The following is a 19,852-nucleotide window of genomic DNA, read 5'->3' as shown; positions in this document are numbered from 1 at the left end:
CTGGTTTCTCATTAAGCAGTTGATCCCATCTTTGTTGTGAGGCTCTCCTGCCACCTTTTGGGCAGAGAAGGCACTGTCCCTGCAACAACACAGGCAGACATGTTCAACAGGGCTTCCTGGTTATGTGGGAGGAGCAGATTGTCATTGGTCCCCCCTTGCGAATTTTAATTTACATAAGGAAGACAGAGAGGTATCTGGGAGTAGGCAGTACACACGGACATTGAACTCTATCTTGTGATTTGCAGCCAATTCTAGATTGAGGCAGGAGGAAAGGAGGTGACTTGCCCAAAAATGGCCATCCTGGGAATTTAGCCACCCTGGGGCTCCCAGGTTAGTGTTTCAGTCCTGCGAGCCACTCATATAAATCTCGCCTGATCGAGCGCTGAGTGAGCGTGTTTGAATCCAAGAATCAAATGCCTCTGTCTTAGGAGCAAGAATTGGCAGGCCCTCCCTTGCATCTGGGGTGGAAGTCTATGGGGCAAGTGTCCAGGACTTGCAGAGGAGTACAAGTGCCAGAAAGTGCCACAGTTCTCATCAGCGCCTTTTTTCTGCTCTCTGGCAGCTAGGATATCGACTGATCCCTTCCTTGCAAGAGTGAAAAAAACAACACCTTGAGAGAAAACATGACTTTTTGTGGTTCACATAGAGAGAGAGCAGCCAAATAGCCCTGCTTTGTTTCTGAAAGACGCATCAGAAATTGCTTAAAATGCCAACTGGGGAATCAGGCTCGTTGGTCTAGGGGTATGATTCTCGCTTCGGGTGCGAGAGGTCCCGGATTCAAATCCCGGACGAGCCCATGCTGTGGAATTATTTTTAGGCTTCTTATTATATAGGGCCATTTCTTCTTTTCAATGCTATAAGACGCCGTGTATGGTGAGAAAGTTCCTTTCCCTCTACGCTATTTCCCACTTTTGGCGTATAGAATTTCAGTGCCGGACTTCTTTGCAACTGCTTTTCTGGGGTGGACCATCAGTGTAGGAAAATTAAATGCAAAGTGTTTTTCTAGTGTGGTTTCAGGTATGGTTTTAAAATCGCCTTTTGGAATAAAAGGGGTCCTCGTTCCTTTCTTCCAAAGAAAGAGATCGGGTAAGGAGGGTCCAACTTTGAGCTTCATGGACATTGGCCCTTGGTCTGTGCATTCCAGCCCACTACATGCCAAGAAGATTCCTGCAAGCGTGTCTGTTTCTGTAGTGTAGTGGCTATCTCGTTCGCTTTACACGCGAAAGGTCCCTGGTTCGAGACCGGGCAGAAAGAGCAGTTTTCTGTTTTTCACACAGTTTGCATTTACTCTCTCAATTTATAGGAAAGCTGAGATAATGGAAGCTGTCTATCCCTCACCAGCGTGACGTACTGTGCTCCAGGGGTATCAGTGACAGCTCAAAAAGAGAAGTGACGATAGTTTGCGCTATTCGTTTGCACGTCCTTGTGTACTGAAGGTTGGGCCTACTTCATGAAAGCAAGGCATGAGCGCAGAAATGGTTTTATTGACCTCACCGAGAGCATACACCTAGAACAAACAAAATGTCTGAAGGATAGAGGCATTTTCATTTCTTGTTCGATGACGGCCATGGAAAAGACAGCAACCATATTGCAGAAGAGAGCAGCATGTGCAGTTGCTTGCTTTGGGTGAAGCATTCACTAACTCGCTGCCAATAACCAAGGGAGCCGGTTCGAAAGGCGACTCTTGTGTGCCTCGGCTCGTTGGTCTAGGGGTATGATTCTTGCTTAGGGTGCGAGAGGTCCCGGGTTCAAATCCCGGACGAGCCCTTTTTCAGAGGTAAACATACGAATCCTACTCAAAACTCACAATGCCTGACTATTTCTCATTACACTCGCCGCATTGTTGCACAAAATATTTTGAACCTCATAAGAAACATGGATCACCGTCCTTTTTCTGCCTTCATGCTTAGTCTGTGTGTGTCCCAGGTGATGCTTTCCCAAGCTGTACTTGCTGGCATTTAGGCATCAGATATTTGTCTGTCGATGCCTGCATAAGTCAATTTTTAATACGTCTAATTGCAAGTATGTTGGCTGATATCTCTGCAGTTTTCACACTTGCTCCTCGCTTTCTGAGTGGCTGCTGATACAGCAGAATAGAAGTAGAGAGAACCCTTGAGAGGAACCTTGCTCTAACAGTAAAACACAGCAAGTGAGTTTCTGTAGTGCAGTGGTCATCACGTTCGCCTAACACGCGAAAGGTCCCCGGTTCGAGACCGGGCAGAAACACTGTGCATGAGCTGCTTTTATGTGCACCCTCTAAAACCCTATTATCTCAATGCAAGCTTAAGAAGAGGCGGTCCTTGAACCCAGCGAGCCATGGGAAACTTCCTTTACTTTTGCAAGACGAAACAAAGTAATCCGCATCCATCAGTGGTCGCTCTTGTGCCTAGCTTTTTTTTTGTCATGCCATGTTGTATTGTGGGGTCTTTACACTTGTGACATTGCTGTGAACGTTGTAAGTGCAAACATTGGCAGGTGCAGTCAGAAGAGTCAGATCTGTGCACATCCAGGGCTGTCAGGATGGCCGAGTGGTCTAAGGTGCCAGACTCAAGAGAGCTTGATCTTCAGTGCAACTGAGACTTCTGGTCTCCTCATGGAGGCGTGGGTTCAAATCCCACTTCTGACAGGTTTCTTTTACACCCTTAAATCGTCCTGTTTTTTGCAGTGCATTCCCCACACACCACAATCTTTGCACGGACCTGTAACATATGACGAGAAATCCACCAACGATCAGGCTGGGCCCTCAATCACAATTCCATGTATTCCTGGAAGGGACACCTCAGGCACACCTTCCGTTAAATTTGCACTCCATCACACAAACTGCCGTGCTGGTTTCTCATTAAGCAGTTGATCCCATCTTTGTTGTGAGGCTCTCCTGCCACCTTTTGGGCGGAGAAGGCACTGTCCCTGCAACAACACAGGCAGACATGTTCAACAGGGCTTCCTGGTTATGTGGGAGGAGCAGATTGTCATTGGTCCCCCCTTGCGAATTTTAATTTACATAAGGAAGACAGAGAGGTATCTGGGAGTAGGCAGTACACACGGACATTGAACTCTATCTTGTGATTTGCAGCCAATTCTAGGTTGAGGCAGGAGGAAAGGAGGTGACTTGCCCAAAAATGGCCATCCTGGGAATTTGGGCTCCCAGGTTAGTGTTTCAGTCCTGCGAGCCACTCATATAAATCTCGCCTGATCGAGCCTGATCGAGCGCTGAGTGAGCGTGTTTGAATCCAAGAATCAAATGCTTCTGTCTTAGGAGCAAGAATTGGCAGGCCCTCCCTTGCATCTGGGGTGGAAGTCTATGGGGCAAGTGTCCAGGACTTGCAGAGGAGTACAAGTGCCAGAAAGTGCCACAGTTCTCATCAGCGCCTTTTTTCTGCTCTCTGGCAGCTAGGATATCGACTGATCCCTTCCTTGCAAGAGTGAAAAAAACAACACCTTGAGAGAAAACATGACTTTTTGTGGTTCACATAGAGAGAGAGCAGCCAAATAGCCCTGCTTTGTTTCTGAAAGACGCATCAGAAATTGCTTAAAATGCCAACTGGGGAATCAGGCTCGTTGGTCTAGGGGTATGATTCTCGCTTCGGGTGCGAGAGGTCCCGGATTCAAATCCCGGACGAGCCCATGCTGTGGAATTATTTTTAGGCTTCTTATTATATAGGGCCATTTCTTCTTTTCAATGCTATAAGACGCCGTGTATGGTGAGAAAGTTCCTTTCCCTCTACGCTATTTCCCACTTTTGGCGTATAGAATTTCAGTGCCGGACTTCTTTGCAACTGCTTTTCTGGGGTGGACCATCAGTGTAGGAAAATTAAATGCAAAGTGTTTTTCTAGTGTGGTTTCAGGTATGGTTTTAAAATCGCCTTTTGGAATAAAAGGGGTCCTCGTTCCTTTCTTCCAAAGAAAGAGATCGGGTAAGGAGGGTCCAACTTTGAGCTTCATGGACATTGGCCCTTGGTCTGTGCATTCCAGCCCACTACATGCCAAGAAGATTCCTGCAAGCGTGTCTGTTTCTGTAGTGTAGTGGTTATCACGTTCGCTTTACACGCGAAAGGTCCCTGGTTCGAGACCGGGCAGAAAGAGCAGTTTTCTGTTTTTCACACAGTTTGCATTTACTCTCTCAATTTATAGGAAAGCTGAGATAATGGAAGCTGTCTATCCCTCACCAGCGTGACGTACTGTGCTCCAGGGGTATCAGTGACAGCTCAAAAAGAGAAGTGACGATAGTTTGCGCTATTCGTTTGCACGTCCTTGTGTACTGAAGGTTGGGCCTACTTCATGAAAGCAAGGCATGAGAGCAGAAATGGTTTTATTGACCTCACCGAGAGCATACACCTAGAACAAACAAAATGTCTGAAGGATAGAGGCATTTTCATTTCTTGTTCGATGACGGCCATGGAAAAGACAGCAACCATATTGCAGAAGAGAGCAGCATGTGCAGTTGCTTGCTTTGGGTGAAGCATTCACTAACTCGCTGCCAATAACCCCCGGAGCCGGTGCGAAAGGCGACTCTTGTGTGCCTCGGCTCGTTGGTCTAGGGGTATGATTCTCGATTAGGGTGCGAGAGGTCCCGGGTTCAAATCCCGGACGAGCCCTTTTTCAGAGGTAAACATACGAATCCTACTCAAAACTCACAATGCCTGACTATTTCTCATTACACTCGCCGCATTGTTGCACAAAATATTTTGAACCTCATAAGAAAGATGGATCACCGTGCTTTTTCTGCCTTCATGCTTAGTCTGTGTGTGTCCCAGGTGATGCTTTCCCAAGCTGTACTTGCTGGCATTTAGGCATCAGATATTTGTCTGTCGATGCCTGCATAAGTCAATTTTTAATACGTCTAATTGCAAGTATGTTGGCTGATATCTCTGCAGTTTTCACACTTGTTCCTCGCTTTCTGAGTGGCTGCTGATACAGCAGAATAGAAGTAGAGAGAACCCTTGAGAGGAACCTTGCTCTAACAGTAAAACACAGCAAGTGAGTTTCTGTAGTGTAGTGGTCATCACGTTCGCCTAACACGCGAAAGGTCCCCGGTTCGAGACCGGGCAGAAACACTGTGCATGAGCTGCTTTTATGTGCACCCTCTAAAACCTTATTATCTCAATGCAAGCTTAAGAAGAGGCGGTCCTTGAACCCAGCGAGCCATGGGAAACTTCCTTTACTTTTGCAAGACGAAACAAAGTAATCCGCATCCATCAGTGGTCGCTCTTGTGCCTAGCTTTTTTTTTGTCATGCCATGTTGTATTGTGGGGTCTTTACACTTGTGACATTGCTGTGAACGTTGTAAGTGCAAACATTGGCAGGTGCAGTCAGAAGAGTCAGATCTGTGCATACCCAGGGCTGTCAGGATGGCCGAGTGGTCTAAGGCGCCAGACTCAAGAGAGCTTGATCTTCAGTGCAACTGAGACTTCTGGTCTCCTCATGGAGGCGTGGGTTCAAATCCCACTTCTGACAGGTTTCTTTTACACCCTTAAATCGTCCTGTTTTTTGCAGTGCATTCCCACACACCACAATCTTTGCACGGACCTGTAACATATGACGAGAAATCCACCAACGATCAGGCTGGGCCCTCAATCACAATTCCATGTATTCCTGGAAGGGACACCTCAGGCACACCTTCAGTTAAATTTGCACTCCATCACACAAACTGCCGTGCTGGTTTCTCATTAAGCAGTTGATCCCATCTTTGTTGTGAGGCTCTCCTGCCACCTTTTGGGCGGAGAAGGCACTGTCCCTGCAACAACACAGGCAGACATGTTCAACAGGGCTTCCTGGTTATGTGGGAGGAGCAGATTGTCATTGGTCCCCCCTTGCGAATTTTAATTTACATAAGGAAGACAGAGAGGTATCTGGGAGTAGGCAGTACACACGGACATTGAACTCTATCTTGTGATTTGCAGCCAATTCTAGATTGAGGCAGGAGGAAAGGAGGTGACTTGCCCAAAAATGGCCATCCTGGGAATTCAGCCACCCTGGGGCTCCCAGGTTAGTGTTTCAGTCCTGCGAGCCACTCATATAAATCTCGCCTGATCGAGCCTGATCGAGCGCTGAGTGAGCGTGTTTGAATCCAAGAATCAAATGCCTCTGTCTTAGGAGCAAGAATTGGCAGGCCCTCCCTTGCATCTGGGGTGGAAGTCTATGGGGCAAGTGTCCAGGACTTGCAGAGGAGTACAAGTGCCAGAAAGTGCCACAGTTCTCATCAGCGCCTTTTTTCTGCTCTCTGGCAGCTAGGATATCGACTGATCCCTTCCTTGCAAGAGTGAAAAAAACAACACCTTGAGAGAAAACATGACTTTTTGTGGTTCACATAGAGAGAGAGCAGCCAAATAGCCCTGCTTTGTTTCTGAAAGACGCATCAGAAATTGCTTAAAATGCCGACTGGGGAATCAGGCTCGTTGGTCTAGGGGTATGATTCTCGCTTCGGGTGCGAGAGGTCCCGGATTCAAATCCCGGACGAGCCCATGCTGTGGAATTATTTTTAGGCTGCTTATTATATAGGGCCATTTCTTCTTTTCAATGCTATAAGACGCCGTGTATGGTGAGAAAGTTCCTTTCCCTCTACGCTATTTCCCACTTTTGGCGTATAGAATTTCAGTGCCGGACTTCTTTGCAACTGCTTTTCTGGGGTGGACCATCAGTGTAGGAAAATTAAATGCAAAGTGTTTTTCTAGTGTGGTTTCAGGTATGGTTTTAAAATCGCCTTTTGGAATAAAAGGGGTCCTCGTTCCTTTCTTCCAAAGAAAGAGATCGGGTAAGGAGGGTCCAACTTTGAGCTTCATGGACATTGGCCCTTGGTCTGTGCATTCCAGCCCACTACATGCCAAGAAGATTCCTGCAAGCGTGTCTGTTTCTGCAGTGTAGTGGTTATCACGTTTGCTTTACACGCGAAAGGTCCCTGGTTCGAGACCGGGCAGAAAGAGCAGTTTTCTGTTTTTCACACAGTTTGCATTTACTCTCTCAATTTATAGGAAAGCTGAGATAATGGAAGCTGTCTATCCCTCACCAGCGTGATGTACTGTGCTCCAGGGGTATCAGTGACAGCTCAAAAAGAGAAGTGACGATAGTTTGCGCTATTCGTTTGCACATCCTTGTGTACTGAAGGTTGGGCCTACTTCATGAAAGCAAGGCATGAGAGCAGAAATGGTTTTATTGACCTCACCGAGAGCATACACCTAGAACAAACAAAATGTCTGAAGGATAGAGGCATTTTCATTTCTTGTTCGATGACGGCCATGGAAAAGACAGCAACCATATTGCAGAAGAGAGCAGCATGTGCAGTTGCTTGCTTTGGGTGAAGCATTCACTAACTCGCTGCCAATAACCCCCGGAGCCGGTGCGAAAGGCGACTCTTGTGTGCCTCGGCTCGTTGGTCTAGGGGTATGATTCTCGATTAGGGTGCGAGAGGTCCCGGGTTCAAATCCCGGACGAGCACTTTTTCAGAGGTAAACATACGAATCCTACTCAAAACTGACAATGCCTGACTATTTCTCATTACACTCGCCGCATTGTTGCACAAAATATTTTGAACCTCATAAGAAACATGGATCACCGTGCTTTTTCTGCCTTCATGCTTAGTCTGTGTGTGTCCCAGGTGATGCTTTCCCAAGCTGTACTTGCTGGCATTTAGGCATCAGATATTTGTCTGTCGATGCCTGCATAAGTCAATTTTTAATATGTCTAATTGCAAGTATGTTGGCTGATATCTCTGCAGTTTTCACACTTGTTCCTCGCTTTCTGAGTGGCTGCTGATACAGCAGAATAGAAGTAGAGAGAACCCTTGAGAGGAACCTTGCTCAACAGTAAAACACAGCAAGTGAGTTTCTGTAGTGTAGTGGTCATCACGTTCGCCTAACACGCGAAAGGTCCCCGGTTCGAGACCGGGCAGAAACACTGTGCATGAGCTGCTTTTATGTGCACCCTCTAAAACCTTATTATCTCAATGCAAGCTTAAGAAGAGGCGGTCCTTGAACCCAGCGAGCCATGGGAAACTTCCTTTACTTTTGCAAGACGAAACAAAGTAATCCGCATCCATCAGTGGTCGCTCTTGTGCCTAGCTTTTTTTTTGTCATGCCATGTTGTATTGTGGGGTCTTTACACTTGTGACATTGCTGTGAACGTTGTAAGTGCAAACATTGGCAGGTGCAGTCAGAAGAGTCAGATCTGTGCACACCCAGGGCTGTCAGGATGGCCGAGTGGTCTAAGGCGCCAGACTCAAGAGAGCTTGATCTTCAGTGCAACTGAGACTTCTGGTCTCCTCATGGAGGCGTGGGTTCAAATCCCACTTCTGACAGGTTTCTTTTACACCCTTAAATCGTCCTGTTTTTTGCAGTGCATTCCCACACACCACAATCTTTGCACGGACCTGTAACATATGACGAGAAATCCACCAACGATCAGGCTGGGCCCTCAATCACAATTCCATGTATTCCTGGAAGGGACACCTCAGGCACACCTTCAGTTAAATTTGCACTCCATCACACAAACTGCCGTGCTGGTTTCTCATTAAGCAGTTGATCCCATCTTTGTTGTGAGGCTCTCCTGCCACCTTTTGGGCGGAGAAGGCACTGTCCCTGCAACAACACAGGCAGACATGTTCAACAGGGCTTCCTGGTTATGTGGGAGGAGCAGATTGTCATTGGTCCCCCCTTGCGAATTTTAATTTACATAAGGAAGACAGAGAGGTATCTGGGAGTAGGCAGTACACACGGACATTGAACTCTATCTTGTGATTTGCAGCCAATTCTAGATTGAGGCAGGAGGAAAGGAGGTGACTTGCCCAAAAATGGCCATCCTGGGAATTTAGCCACCCTGGGGCTCCCAGGTTAGTGTTTCAGTCCTGCGAGCCACTCATATAAATCTCGCCTGATCGAGCCTGATCGAGCGCTGAGTGAGCGTGTTTGAATCCAAGAATCAAATGCCTCTGTCTTAGGAGCAAGAATTGGCAGGCCCTCCCTTGCATCTGGGGTGGAAGTCTATGGGGCAAGTGTCCAGGACTTGCAGAGGAGTACAAGTGCCAGAAAGTGCCACAGTTCTCATCAGCGCCTTTTTTCTGCTCTCTGGCAGCTAGGATATCGACTGATCCCTTCCTTGCAAGAGTGAAAAAAACAACACCTTGAGAGAAAACATGACTTTTTGTGGTTCACATAGAGAGAGAGCAGCCAAATAGCCCTGCTTTGTTTCTGAAAGACGCATCAGAAATTGCTTAAAATGCCAACTGGGGAATCAGGCTCGTTGGTCTAGGGGTATGATTCTCGCTTCGGGTGCGAGAGGTCCCGGATTCAAATCCCGGACGAGCCCATGCTGTGGAATTATTTTTAGGCTTCTTATTATATAGGGCCATTTCTTCTTTTCAATGCTATAAGACGCCGTGTATGGTGAGAAAGTTCCTTTCCCTCTACGCTATTTCCCACTTTTGGCGTATAGAATTTCAGTGCCGGACTTCTTTGCAACTGCTTTTCTGGGGTGGACCATCAGTGTAGGAAAATTAAATGCAAAGTGTTTTTCTAGTGTGGTTTCAGGTATGGTTTTAAAATCGCCTTTTGGAATAAAAGGGGTCCTCGTTCCTTTCTTCCAAAGAAAGAGATCGGGTAAGGAGGGTCCAACTTTGAGCTTCATGGACATTGGCCCTTGGTCTGTGCATTCCAGCCCACTACATGCCAAGAAGATTCCTGCAAGCGTGTCTGTTTCTATAGTGTAGTGGTTATCACGTTCGCTTTACACGCGAAAGGTCCCTGGTTCGAGACCGGGCAGAAAGAGCAGTTTTCTGTTTTTCACACAGTTTGCATTTACTCTCTCAATTTATAGGAAAGCTGAGATAATGGAAGCTGTCTATCCCTCACCAGCGTGACGTACTGTGCTCCAGGGGTATCAGTGACAGCTCAAAAAGAGAAGTGACGATAGTTTGCGCTATTCGTTTGCACGTCCTTGTGTACTGAAGGTTGGGCCTACTTCATGAAAGCAAGGCATGAGAGCAGAAATGGTTTTATTGACCTCACCGAGAGCATACACCTAGAACAAACAAAATGTCTGAAGGATAGAGGCATTTTCATTTCTTGTTCGATGACGGCCATGGAAAAGACAGCAACCATATTGCAGAAGAGAGCAGCATGTTCAGTTGCTTGCTTTGGGTGAAGCATTCACTAACTCGCTGCCAATAACCCCCGGAGCCGGTGCGAAAGGCGACTCTTGTGTGCCTCGGCTCGTTGGTCTAGGGGTATGATTCTCGATTAGGGTGCGAGAGGTCCCGGGTTCAAATCCCGGACGAGCCCTTTTTCAGAGGTAAACATACGAATCCTACTCAAAACTCACAATGCCTGACTATTTCTCATTACACTCGCCGCATTGTTGCACAAAATATTTTGAACCTCATAAGAAACATGGATCACCGTGCTTTTTCTGCCTTCATGCTTAGTCTGTGTGTGTCCCAGGTGATGCTTTCCCAAGCTGTACTTGCTGGCATTTAGGCATCAGATATTTGTCTGTCGATGCCTGCATAAGTCAATTTTTAATACGTCTAATTGCAAGTATGTTGGCTGATATCTCTGCAGTTTTCACACTTGTTCCTCGCTTTCTGAGTGGCTGCTGATACAGCAGAATAGAAGTAGAGAGAACCCTTGAGAGGAACCTTGCTCTAACAGTAAAACACAGCAAGTGAGTTTCTGTAGTGTAGTGGTCATCACTTTCGCCTAACACGCGTAAGGTCCCCGGTTTGAGACCGGGCAGAAACACTGTGCATGAGCTGCTTTTATGTGCACCCTCTAAAACCTTATTATCTCAATGCAAGCTTAAGAAGAGGCGGTCCTTGAACCCAGCGAGCCATGGGAAACTTCCTTTACTTTTGCAAGACGAAACAAAGTAATCCGCATCCATCAGTGGTCGCTCTTGTGCCTAGCTTTTTTTTTGTCATGCCATGTTGTATTGTGGGGTCTTTACACTTGTGACATTGCTGTAAACGTTGTAAGTGCAAACATTGGCAGGTGCAGTCAGAAGAGTCAGATCTGTGCATACCCAGGGCTGTCAGGATGGCCGAGTGGTCTAAGGCGCCAGACTCAAGAGAGCTTGATCTTCAGTGCAACTGAGACTTCTGGTCTCCTCATGGAGGCGTGGGTTCAAATCCCACTTCTGACAGGTTTCTTTTACACCCTTAAATCGTCCTGTTTTTTGCAGTGCATTCCCACACACCACAATCTTTGCACGGACCTGTAACATATGACGAGAAATCCAGCAACGATCAGGCTGGGCCCTCAATCACAATTCCATGTATTCCTGGAAGGGACACCTCAGGCACACCTTCAGTTAAATTTGCACTCCATCACACAAACTGCCGTGCTGGTTTCTCATTAAGCAGTTGATCCCATCTTTATTGTGAGGCTCTCCTGCCACCTTTTGGGCGGAGAAGGCACTGTCCCTGCAACAACACAGGCAGACATGTTCAACAGGGCTTCCTGGTTATGTGGGAGGAGCAGATTGTCATTGGTCCCCCCTTGCGAATTTTAATTTACATAAGGAAGACAGAGAGGTATCTGGGAGTAGGCAGTACACACGGACATTGAACTCTATCTTGTGATTTGCAGCCAATTCTAGATTGAGGCAGGAGGAAAGGAGGTGACTTGCCCAAAAATGGCCATCCTGGGAATTCAGCCACCCTGGGGCTCCCAGGTTAGTGTTTCAGTCCTGCGAGCCACTCATATAAATCTCGCCTGATCGAGCCTGATCGAGCGCTGAGTGAGCGTGTTTGAATCCAAGAATCAAATGCCTCTGTCTTAGGAGCAAGAATTGGCAGGCCCTCCCTTGCATCTGGGGTGGAAGTCTATGGGGCAAGTGTCCAGGACTTGCAGAGGAGTACAAGTGCCAGAAAGTGCCACAGTTCTCCTCAGCGCCTTTTTTCTGCTCTCTGGCAGCTAGGATATCGACTGATCCCTTCCTTGCAAGAGTGAAAAAAACAACACCTTGAGAGAAAACATGACTTTTTGTGGTTCACATAGAGAGAGAGCAGCCAAATAGCCCTGCTTTGTTTCTGAAAGACGCATCAGAAATTGCTTAAAATGCCGACTGGGGAATCAGGCTCGTTGGTCTAGGGGTATGATTCTCGCTTCGGGTGCGAGAGGTCCCGGATTCAAATCCCGGACGAGCCCATGCTGTGGAATTATTTTTAGGCTGCTTATTATATAGGGCCATTTCTTCTTTTCAATGCTATAAGACGCCGTGTATGGTGAGAAAGTTCCTTTCCCTCTACGCTATTTCCCACTTTTGGCGTATAGAATTTCAGTGCCGGACTTCTTTGCAACTGCTTTTCTGGGGTGGACCATCAGTGTAGGAAAATTAAATGCAAAGTGTTTTTCTAGTGTGGTTTCAGGTATGGTTTTAAAATCGCCTTTTGGAATAAAAGGGGTCCTCGTTCCTTTCTTCCAAAGAAAGAGATCGGGTAAGGAGGGTCCAACTTTGAGCTTCATGGACATTGGCCCTTGGTCTGTGCATTCCAGCCCACTACATGCCAAGAAGATTCCTGCAAGCGTGTCTGTTTCTGTAGTGTAGTGGTTATCACGTTCGCTTTACACGCGAAAGGTCCCTGGTTCGAGACCGGGCAGAAAGAGCAGTTTTCTGTTTTTCACACAGTTTGCATTTACTCTCTCAATTTATAGGAAAGCTGAGATAATGGAAGCTGTCTATCCCTCACCAGCGTGATGTACTGTGCTCCAGGGGTATCAGTGACAGCTCAAAAAGAGAAGTGACGATAGTTTGCGCTATTCGTTTGCACGTCCTTGTGTACTGAAGGTTGGGCCTACTTCATGAAAGCAAGGCATGAGAGCAGAAATGGTTTTATTGACCTCACCGAGAGCATACACCTAGAACAAACAAAATGTCTGAAGGATAGAGGCATTTTCATTTCTTGTTCGATGACGGCCATGGAAAAGACAGCAACCATATTGCAGAAGAGAGCAGCATGTGCAGTTGCTTGCTTTGGGTGAAGCATTCACTAACTCGCTGCCAATAACCCCCGGAGCCGGCGCGAAAGGCGACTCTTGTGTTCCTCGGCTCGTTGGTCTAGGGGTATGATTCTCGATTAGGGTGCGAGAGGTCCCGGGTTCAAATCCCGGACGAGCCCTTTTTCAGAGGTAAACATACGAATCCTACTCAAAACTGACAATGCCTGACTATTTCTCATTACACTCGCCGCATTGTTGCACAAAATATTTTGAACCTCATAAGAAACATGGATCACCGTGCTTTTTCTGCCTTCATGCTTAGTCTGTGTGTGTCCCAGGTGATGCTTTCCCAAGCTGTACTTGCTGGCATTTAGGCATCAGATATTTGTCTGTCGATGCCTGCATAAGTCAATTTTTAATACGTCTAATTGCAAGTATGTTGGCTGATATCTCTGCAGTTTTCACACTTGTTCCTCGCTTTCTGAGTGGCTGCTGATACAGCAGAATAGAAGTAGAGAGAACCCTTGAGAGGAACCTTGCTCTAACAGTAAAACACAGCAAGTGAGTTTCTGTAGTGTAGTGGTCATCACGTTCGCCTAACATGCGAAAGGTCCCCGGTTCGAGACCGGGCAGAAACACTGTGCATGAGCTGCTTTTATGTGCACCCTCTAAAACCTTATTATCTCAATGCAAGCTTAAGAAGAGGCGGTCCTTGAACCCAGCGAGCCATGGGAAACTTCCTTTACTTTTGCAAGACGAAACAAAGTAATCCGCATCCATCAGTGGTCGCTCTTGTGCCTAGCTTTTTTTTTGTCATGCCATGTTGTATTGTGGGGTCTTTACACTTGTGACATTGCTGTGAACGTTGTAAGTGCAAACATTGGCAGGTGCAGTCAGAAGAGTCAGATCTGTGCACACCCAGGGCTGTCAGGATGGCCGAGTGGTCTAAGGCGCCAGACTCAAGAGAGCTTGATCTTCAGTGCAACTGAGACTTCTGGTCTCCTCATGGAGGCGTGGGTTCAAATCCCACTTCTGACAGGTTTCTTTTACACCCTTAAATCGTCCTGTTTTTTGCAGTGCATTCCCACACACCACAATCTTTGCACGGACCTGTAACATATGACGAGAAATCCAGCAACGATCAGGCTGGGCCCTCAATCACAATTCCATGTATTCCTGGAAGGGACACCTCAGGCACACCTTCAGTTAAATTTGCACTCCATCACACAAACTGCCGTGCTGGTTTCTCATTAAGCAGTTGATCCCATCTTTGTTGTGAGGCTTTCCTGCCACCTTTTGGGCGGAGAAGGCACTGTCCCTGCAAAAACACAGGCAGACATGTTCAACAGGGCTTCCTGGTTATGTGGGAGGAGCAGATTGTCATTGGTCCCCCCTTGCGAATTTTAATTTACATAAGGAAGACAGAGAGGTATCTGGGAGTAGGCAGTACACACGGACATTGAACTCTATCTTGTGATTTGCAGCCAATTCTAGATTGAGGCAGGAGGAAAGGAGGTGACTTGCCCAAAAATGGCCATCCTGGGAATTTAGCCACCCTGGGGCTCCCAGGTTAGTGTTTCAGTCCTGCGAGCCACTCATATAAATCTCGCCTGATCGAGCCTGATCGAGCGCTGAGTGAGCGTGTTTGAATCCAAGAATCAAATGCCTCTGTCTTAGGAGCAAGAATTGGCAGGCCCTCCCTTGCATCTGGGGTGGAAGTCTATGGGGCAAGTGTCCAGGACTTGCAGAGGAGTACAAGTGCCAGAAAGTGCCACAGTTCTCCTCAGCGCCTTTTTTCTGCTCTCTGGCAGCTAGGATATCGACTGATCCCTTCCTTGCAAGAGTGAAAAAAACAACACCTTGAGAGAAAACATGACTTTTTGTGGTTCACATAGAGAGAGAGCAGCCAAATAGCCCTGCTTTGTTTCTGAAAGACGCATCAGAAATTGCTTAAAATGCCGACTGGGGAATCAGGCTCGTTGGTCTAGGGGTATGATTCTCGCTTCGGGTGCGAGAGGTCCCGGATTCAAATCCCGGACGAGCCCATGCTGTGGAATTATTTTTAGGCTGCTTATTATATAGGGCCATTTCTTCTTTTCAATGCTATAAGACGCCGTGTATGGTGAGAAAGTTCCTTTCCCTCTACGCTATTTCCCACTTTTGGCGTATAGAATTTCAGTGCCGGACTTCTTTGCAACTGCTTTTCTGGGGTGGACCATCAGTGTAGGAAAATTAAATGCAAAGTGTTTTTCTAGTGTGGTTTCAGGTATGGTTTTAAAATCGCCTTTTGGAATAAAAGGGGTCCTCGTTCCTTTCTTCCAAAGAAAGAGATCGGGTAAGGAGGGTCCAACTTTGAGCTTCATGGACATTGGCCCTTGGTCTGTGCATTCCAGCCCACTACATGCCAAGAAGATTCCTGCAAGCGTGTCTGTTTCTGCAGTGTAGTGGTTATCACGTTTGCTTTACACGCGAAAGGTCCCTGGTTCGAGACCGGGCAGAAAGAGCAGTTTTCTGTTTTTCACACAGTTTGCATTTACTCTCTCAATTTATAGGAAAGCTGAGATAATGGAAGCTGTCTATCCCTCACCAGCGTGATGTACTGTGCTCCAGGGGTATCAGTGACAGCTCAAAAAGAGAAGTGACGATAGTTTGCGCTATTCGTTTGCACATCCTTGTGTACTGAAGGTTGGGCCTACTTCATGAAAGCAAGGCATGAGAGCAGAAATGGTTTTATTGACCTCACCGAGAGCATACACCTAGAACAAACAAAATGTCTGAAGGATAGAGGCATTTTCATTTCTTGTTCGATGACGGCCATGGAAAAGACAGCAACCATATTGCAGAAGAGAGCAGCATGTGCAGTTGCTTGCTTTGGGTGAAGCATTCACTAACTCGCTGCCAATAACCCCCGGAGCCGGTGCGAAAGGCGACTCTTGTGTGCCTCGGCTCGTTGGTCTAGGGGTATGATTCTCGATTAGGGTGCGAGAGGTCCCGGGTTCAAATCCCGGACGAGCCCTTTTTCAGAGGTAAACATACGAATCCTACTCAAAACTGACAATGCCTGACTATTTCTCATTACACTCGCCGCATTGTTGCACAAAATATTTTGAACCTCATAAGAAACATGGATCACCGTGCTTTTTCTGCCTTCATGCTTAGTCTGTGTGTGTCCCAGGTGATGCTTTCCCAAGCTGTACTTGCTGGCATTTAGGCATCAGATATTTGTCTGTCGATGCCTGCATAAGTCAATTTTTAATATGTCTAATTGCAAGTATGTTGGCTGATATCTCTGCAGTTTTCACACTTGTTCCTCGCTTTCTGAGTGGCTGCTGATACAGCAGAATAGAAGTAGAGAGAACCCTTGAGAGGAACCTTGCTCAACAGTAAAACACAGCAAGTGAGTTTCTGTAGTGTAGTGGTCATCACGTTCGCCTAACACGCGAAAGGTCCCCGGTTCGAGACCGGGCAGAAACACTGTGCATGAGCTGCTTTTATGTGCACCCTCTAAAACCTTATTATCTCAATGCAAGCTTAAGAAGAGGCGGTCCTTGAACCCAGCGAGCCATGGGAAACTTCCTTTACTTTTGCAAGACGAAACAAAGTAATCCGCATCCATCAGTGGTCGCTCTTGTGCCTAGCTTTTTTTTTGTCATGCCATGTTGTATTGTGGGGTCTTTACACTTGTGACATTGCTGTGAACGTTGTAAGTGCAAACATTGGCAGGTGCAGTCAGAAGAGTCAGATCTGTGCACACCCAGGGCTGTCAGGATGGCCGAGTGGTCTAAGGCGCCAGACTCAAGAGAGCTTGATCTTCAGTGCAACTGAGACTTCTGGTCTCCTCATGGAGGCGTGGGTTCAAATCCCACTTCTGACAGGTTTCTTTTACACCCTTAAATCGTCCTGTTTTTTGCAGTGCATTCCCACACACCACAATCTTTGCACGGACCTGTAACATATGACGAGAAATCCACCAACGATCAGGCTGGGCCCTCAATCACAATTCCATGTATTCCTGGAAGGGACACCTCAGGCACACCTTCAGTTAAATTTGCACTCCATCACACAAACTGCCGTGCTGGTTTCTCATTAAGCAGTTGATCCCATCTTTGTTGTGAGGCTCTCCTGCCACCTTTTGGGCGGAGAAGGCACTGTCCCTGCAACAACACAGGCAGACATGTTCAACAGGGCTTCCTGGTTATGTGGGAGGAGCAGATTGTCATTGGTCCCCCCTTGCGAATTTTAATTTACATAAGGAAGACAGAGAGGTATCTGGGAGTAGGCAGTACACACGGACATTGAACTCTATCTTGTGATTTGCAGCCAATTCTAGATTGAGGCAGGAGGAAAGGAGGTGACTTGCCCAAAAATGGCCATCCTGGGAATTTAGCCACCCTGGGGCTCCCAGGTTAGTGTTTCAGTCCTGCGAGCCACTCATATAAATCTCGCCTGATCGAGCCTGATCGAGCGCTGAGTGAGCGTGTTTGAATCCAAGAATCAAATGCCTCTGTCTTAGGAGCAAGAATTGGCAGGCCCTCCCTTGCATCTGGGGTGGAAGTCTATGGGGCAAGTGTCCAGGACTTGCAGAGGAGTACAAGTGCCAGAAAGTGCCACAGTTCTCATCAGCGCCTTTTTTCTGCTCTCTGGCAGCTAGGATATCGACTGATCCCTTCCTTGCAAGAGTGAAAAAAACAACACCTTGAGAGAAAACATGACTTTTTGTGGTTCACATAGAGAGAGAGCAGCCAAATAGCCCTGCTTTGTTTCTGAAAGACGCATCAGAAATTGCTTAAAATGCCAACTGGGGAATCAGGCTCGTTGGTCTAGGGGTATGATTCTCGCTTCGGGTGCGAGAGGTCCCGGATTCAAATCCCGGACGAGCCCATGCTGTGGAATTATTTTTAGGCTTCTTATTATATAGGGCCATTTCTTCTTTTCAATGCTATAAGACGCCGTGTATGGTGAGAAAGTTCCTTTCCCTCTACGCTATTTCCCACTTTTGGCGTATAGAATTTCAGTGCCGGACTTCTTTGCAACTGCTTTTCTGGGGTGGACCATCAGTGTAGGAAAATTAAATGCAAAGTGTTTTTCTAGTGTGGTTTCAGGTATGGTTTTAAAATCGCCTTTTGGAATAAAAGGGGTCCTCGTTCCTTTCTTCCAAAGAAAGAGATCGGGTAAGGAGGGTCCAACTTTGAGCTTCATGGACATTGGCCCTTGGTCTGTGCATTCCAGCCCACTACATGCCAAGAAGATTCCTGCAAGCGTGTCTGTTTCTATAGTGTAGTGGTTATCACGTTCGCTTTACACGCGAAAGGTCCCTGGTTCGAGACCGGGCAGAAAGAGCAGTTTTCTGTTTTTCACACAGTTTGCATTTACTCTCTCAATTTATAGGAAAGCTGAGATAATGGAAGCTGTCTATCCCTCACCAGCGTGACGTACTGTGCTCCAGGGGTATCAGTGACAGCTCAAAAAGAGAAGTGACGATAGTTTGCGCTATTCGTTTGCACGTCCTTGTGTACTGAAGGTTGGGCCTACTTCATGAAAGCAAGGCATGAGAGCAGAAATGGTTTTATTGACCTCACCGAGAGCATACACCTAGAACAAACAAAATGTCTGAAGGATAGAGGCATTTTCATTTCTTGTTCGATGACGGCCATGGAAAAGACAGCAACCATATTGCAGAAGAGAGCAGCATGTTCAGTTGCTTGCTTTGGGTGAAGCATTCACTAACTCGCTGCCAATAACCCCCGGAGCCGGTGCGAAAGGCGACTCTTGTGTGCCTCGGCTCGTTGGTCTAGGGGTATGATTCTCGATTAGGGTGCGAGAGGTCCCGGGTTCAAATCCCGGACGAGCCCTTTTTCAGAGGTAAACATACGAATCCTACTCAAAACTCACAATGCCTGACTATTTCTCATTACACTCGCCGCATTGTTGCACAAAATATTTTGAACCTCATAAGAAACATGGATCACCGTGCTTTTTCTGCCTTCATGCTTAGTCTGTGTGTGTCCCAGGTGATGCTTTCCCAAGCTGTACTTGCTGGCATTTAGGCATCAGATATTTGTCTGTCGATGCCTGCATAAGTCAATTTTTAATACGTCTAATTGCAAGTATGTTGGCTGATATCTCTGCAGTTTTCACACTTGTTCCTCGCTTTCTGAGTGGCTGCTGATACAGCAGAATAGAAGTAGAGAGAACCCTTGAGAGGAACCTTGCTCTAACAGTAAAACACAGCAAGTGAGTTTCTGTAGTGTAGTGGTCATCACTTTCGCCTAACACGCGTAAGGTCCCCGGTTTGAGACCGGGCAGAAACACTGTGCATGAGCTGCTTTTATGTGCACCCTCTAAAACCTTATTATCTCAATGCAAGCTTAAGAAGAGGCGGTCCTTGAACCCAGCGAGCCATGGGAAACTTCCTTTACTTTTGCAAGACGAAACAAAGTAATCCGCATCCATCAGTGGTCGCTCTTGTGCCTAGCTTTTTTTTTGTCATGCCATGTTGTATTGTGGGGTCTTTACACTTGTGACATTGCTGTAAACGTTGTAAGTGCAAACATTGGCAGGTGCAGTCAGAAGAGTCAGATCTGTGCATACCCAGGGCTGTCAGGATGGCCGAGTGGTCTAAGGCGCCAGACTCAAGAGAGCTTGATCTTCAGTGCAACTGAGACTTCTGGTCTCCTCATGGAGGCGTGGGTTCAAATCCCACTTCTGACAGGTTTCTTTTACACCCTTAAATCGTCCTGTTTTTTGCAGTGCATTCCCACACACCACAATCTTTGCACGGACCTGTAACATATGACGAGAAATCCAGCAACGATCAGGCTGGGCCCTCAATCACAATTCCATGTATTCCTGGAAGGGACACCTCAGGCACACCTTCAGTTAAATTTGCACTCCATCACACAAACTGCCGTGCTGGTTTCTCATTA

General features: G+C 47.0%; 11 non-coding genes across 11 annotated transcripts; all 11 read left to right on the top strand.

Annotated features, from left to right (window-relative positions):
• Window positions 1-2,153: 2,153 nt before the first annotated feature.
• Window positions 2,154-2,226, top strand: TRNAV-AAC (transfer RNA valine (anticodon AAC)). The gene has a single exon. It is a non-coding gene; the product is annotated as a tRNA-Val (tRNA).
• Window positions 2,227-4,981: 2,755 nt separating this feature from the next.
• On the top strand, window positions 4,982-5,054 carry TRNAV-AAC (transfer RNA valine (anticodon AAC)). Its single transcript has one exon. It is a non-coding gene; the product is annotated as a tRNA-Val (tRNA).
• Window positions 5,055-5,342: 288 nt separating this feature from the next.
• TRNAL-CAA (transfer RNA leucine (anticodon CAA)) lies at window positions 5,343-5,454 on the top strand. The gene is made up of 2 exons: window positions 5,343-5,380; window positions 5,409-5,454. It is a non-coding gene; the product is annotated as a tRNA-Leu (tRNA).
• A 2,363-nt stretch (window positions 5,455-7,817) lies between these two features.
• On the top strand, window positions 7,818-7,890 carry TRNAV-AAC (transfer RNA valine (anticodon AAC)). Its single transcript has one exon. It is a non-coding gene; the product is annotated as a tRNA-Val (tRNA).
• A 288-nt stretch (window positions 7,891-8,178) lies between these two features.
• Window positions 8,179-8,290, top strand: TRNAL-CAA (transfer RNA leucine (anticodon CAA)). Its single transcript has 2 exons — window positions 8,179-8,216; window positions 8,245-8,290. It is a non-coding gene; the product is annotated as a tRNA-Leu (tRNA).
• Window positions 8,291-11,015: 2,725 nt separating this feature from the next.
• On the top strand, window positions 11,016-11,127 carry TRNAL-CAA (transfer RNA leucine (anticodon CAA)). Its single transcript has 2 exons — window positions 11,016-11,053; window positions 11,082-11,127. It is a non-coding gene; the product is annotated as a tRNA-Leu (tRNA).
• A 2,364-nt stretch (window positions 11,128-13,491) lies between these two features.
• TRNAV-AAC (transfer RNA valine (anticodon AAC)) lies at window positions 13,492-13,564 on the top strand. Its single transcript has one exon. It is a non-coding gene; the product is annotated as a tRNA-Val (tRNA).
• A 288-nt stretch (window positions 13,565-13,852) lies between these two features.
• TRNAL-CAA (transfer RNA leucine (anticodon CAA)) lies at window positions 13,853-13,964 on the top strand. Its single transcript has 2 exons — window positions 13,853-13,890; window positions 13,919-13,964. It is a non-coding gene; the product is annotated as a tRNA-Leu (tRNA).
• Window positions 13,965-16,327: 2,363 nt separating this feature from the next.
• Window positions 16,328-16,400, top strand: TRNAV-AAC (transfer RNA valine (anticodon AAC)). Its single transcript has one exon. It is a non-coding gene; the product is annotated as a tRNA-Val (tRNA).
• Window positions 16,401-16,688: 288 nt separating this feature from the next.
• On the top strand, window positions 16,689-16,800 carry TRNAL-CAA (transfer RNA leucine (anticodon CAA)). Its single transcript has 2 exons — window positions 16,689-16,726; window positions 16,755-16,800. It is a non-coding gene; the product is annotated as a tRNA-Leu (tRNA).
• Window positions 16,801-19,525: 2,725 nt separating this feature from the next.
• TRNAL-CAA (transfer RNA leucine (anticodon CAA)) lies at window positions 19,526-19,637 on the top strand. The gene is made up of 2 exons: window positions 19,526-19,563; window positions 19,592-19,637. It is a non-coding gene; the product is annotated as a tRNA-Leu (tRNA).
• Window positions 19,638-19,852: the final 215 nt, after the last annotated feature.

Source organism: Triturus cristatus, chromosome 10, assembly GCF_964204655.1.
Source record: "Triturus cristatus chromosome 10, aTriCri1.1, whole genome shotgun sequence".
Classification (NCBI taxonomy): domain Eukaryota; kingdom Metazoa; phylum Chordata; class Amphibia; order Caudata; family Salamandridae; genus Triturus; species Triturus cristatus.
This window is presented reverse-complemented; position numbering and strand designations above follow the sequence as displayed.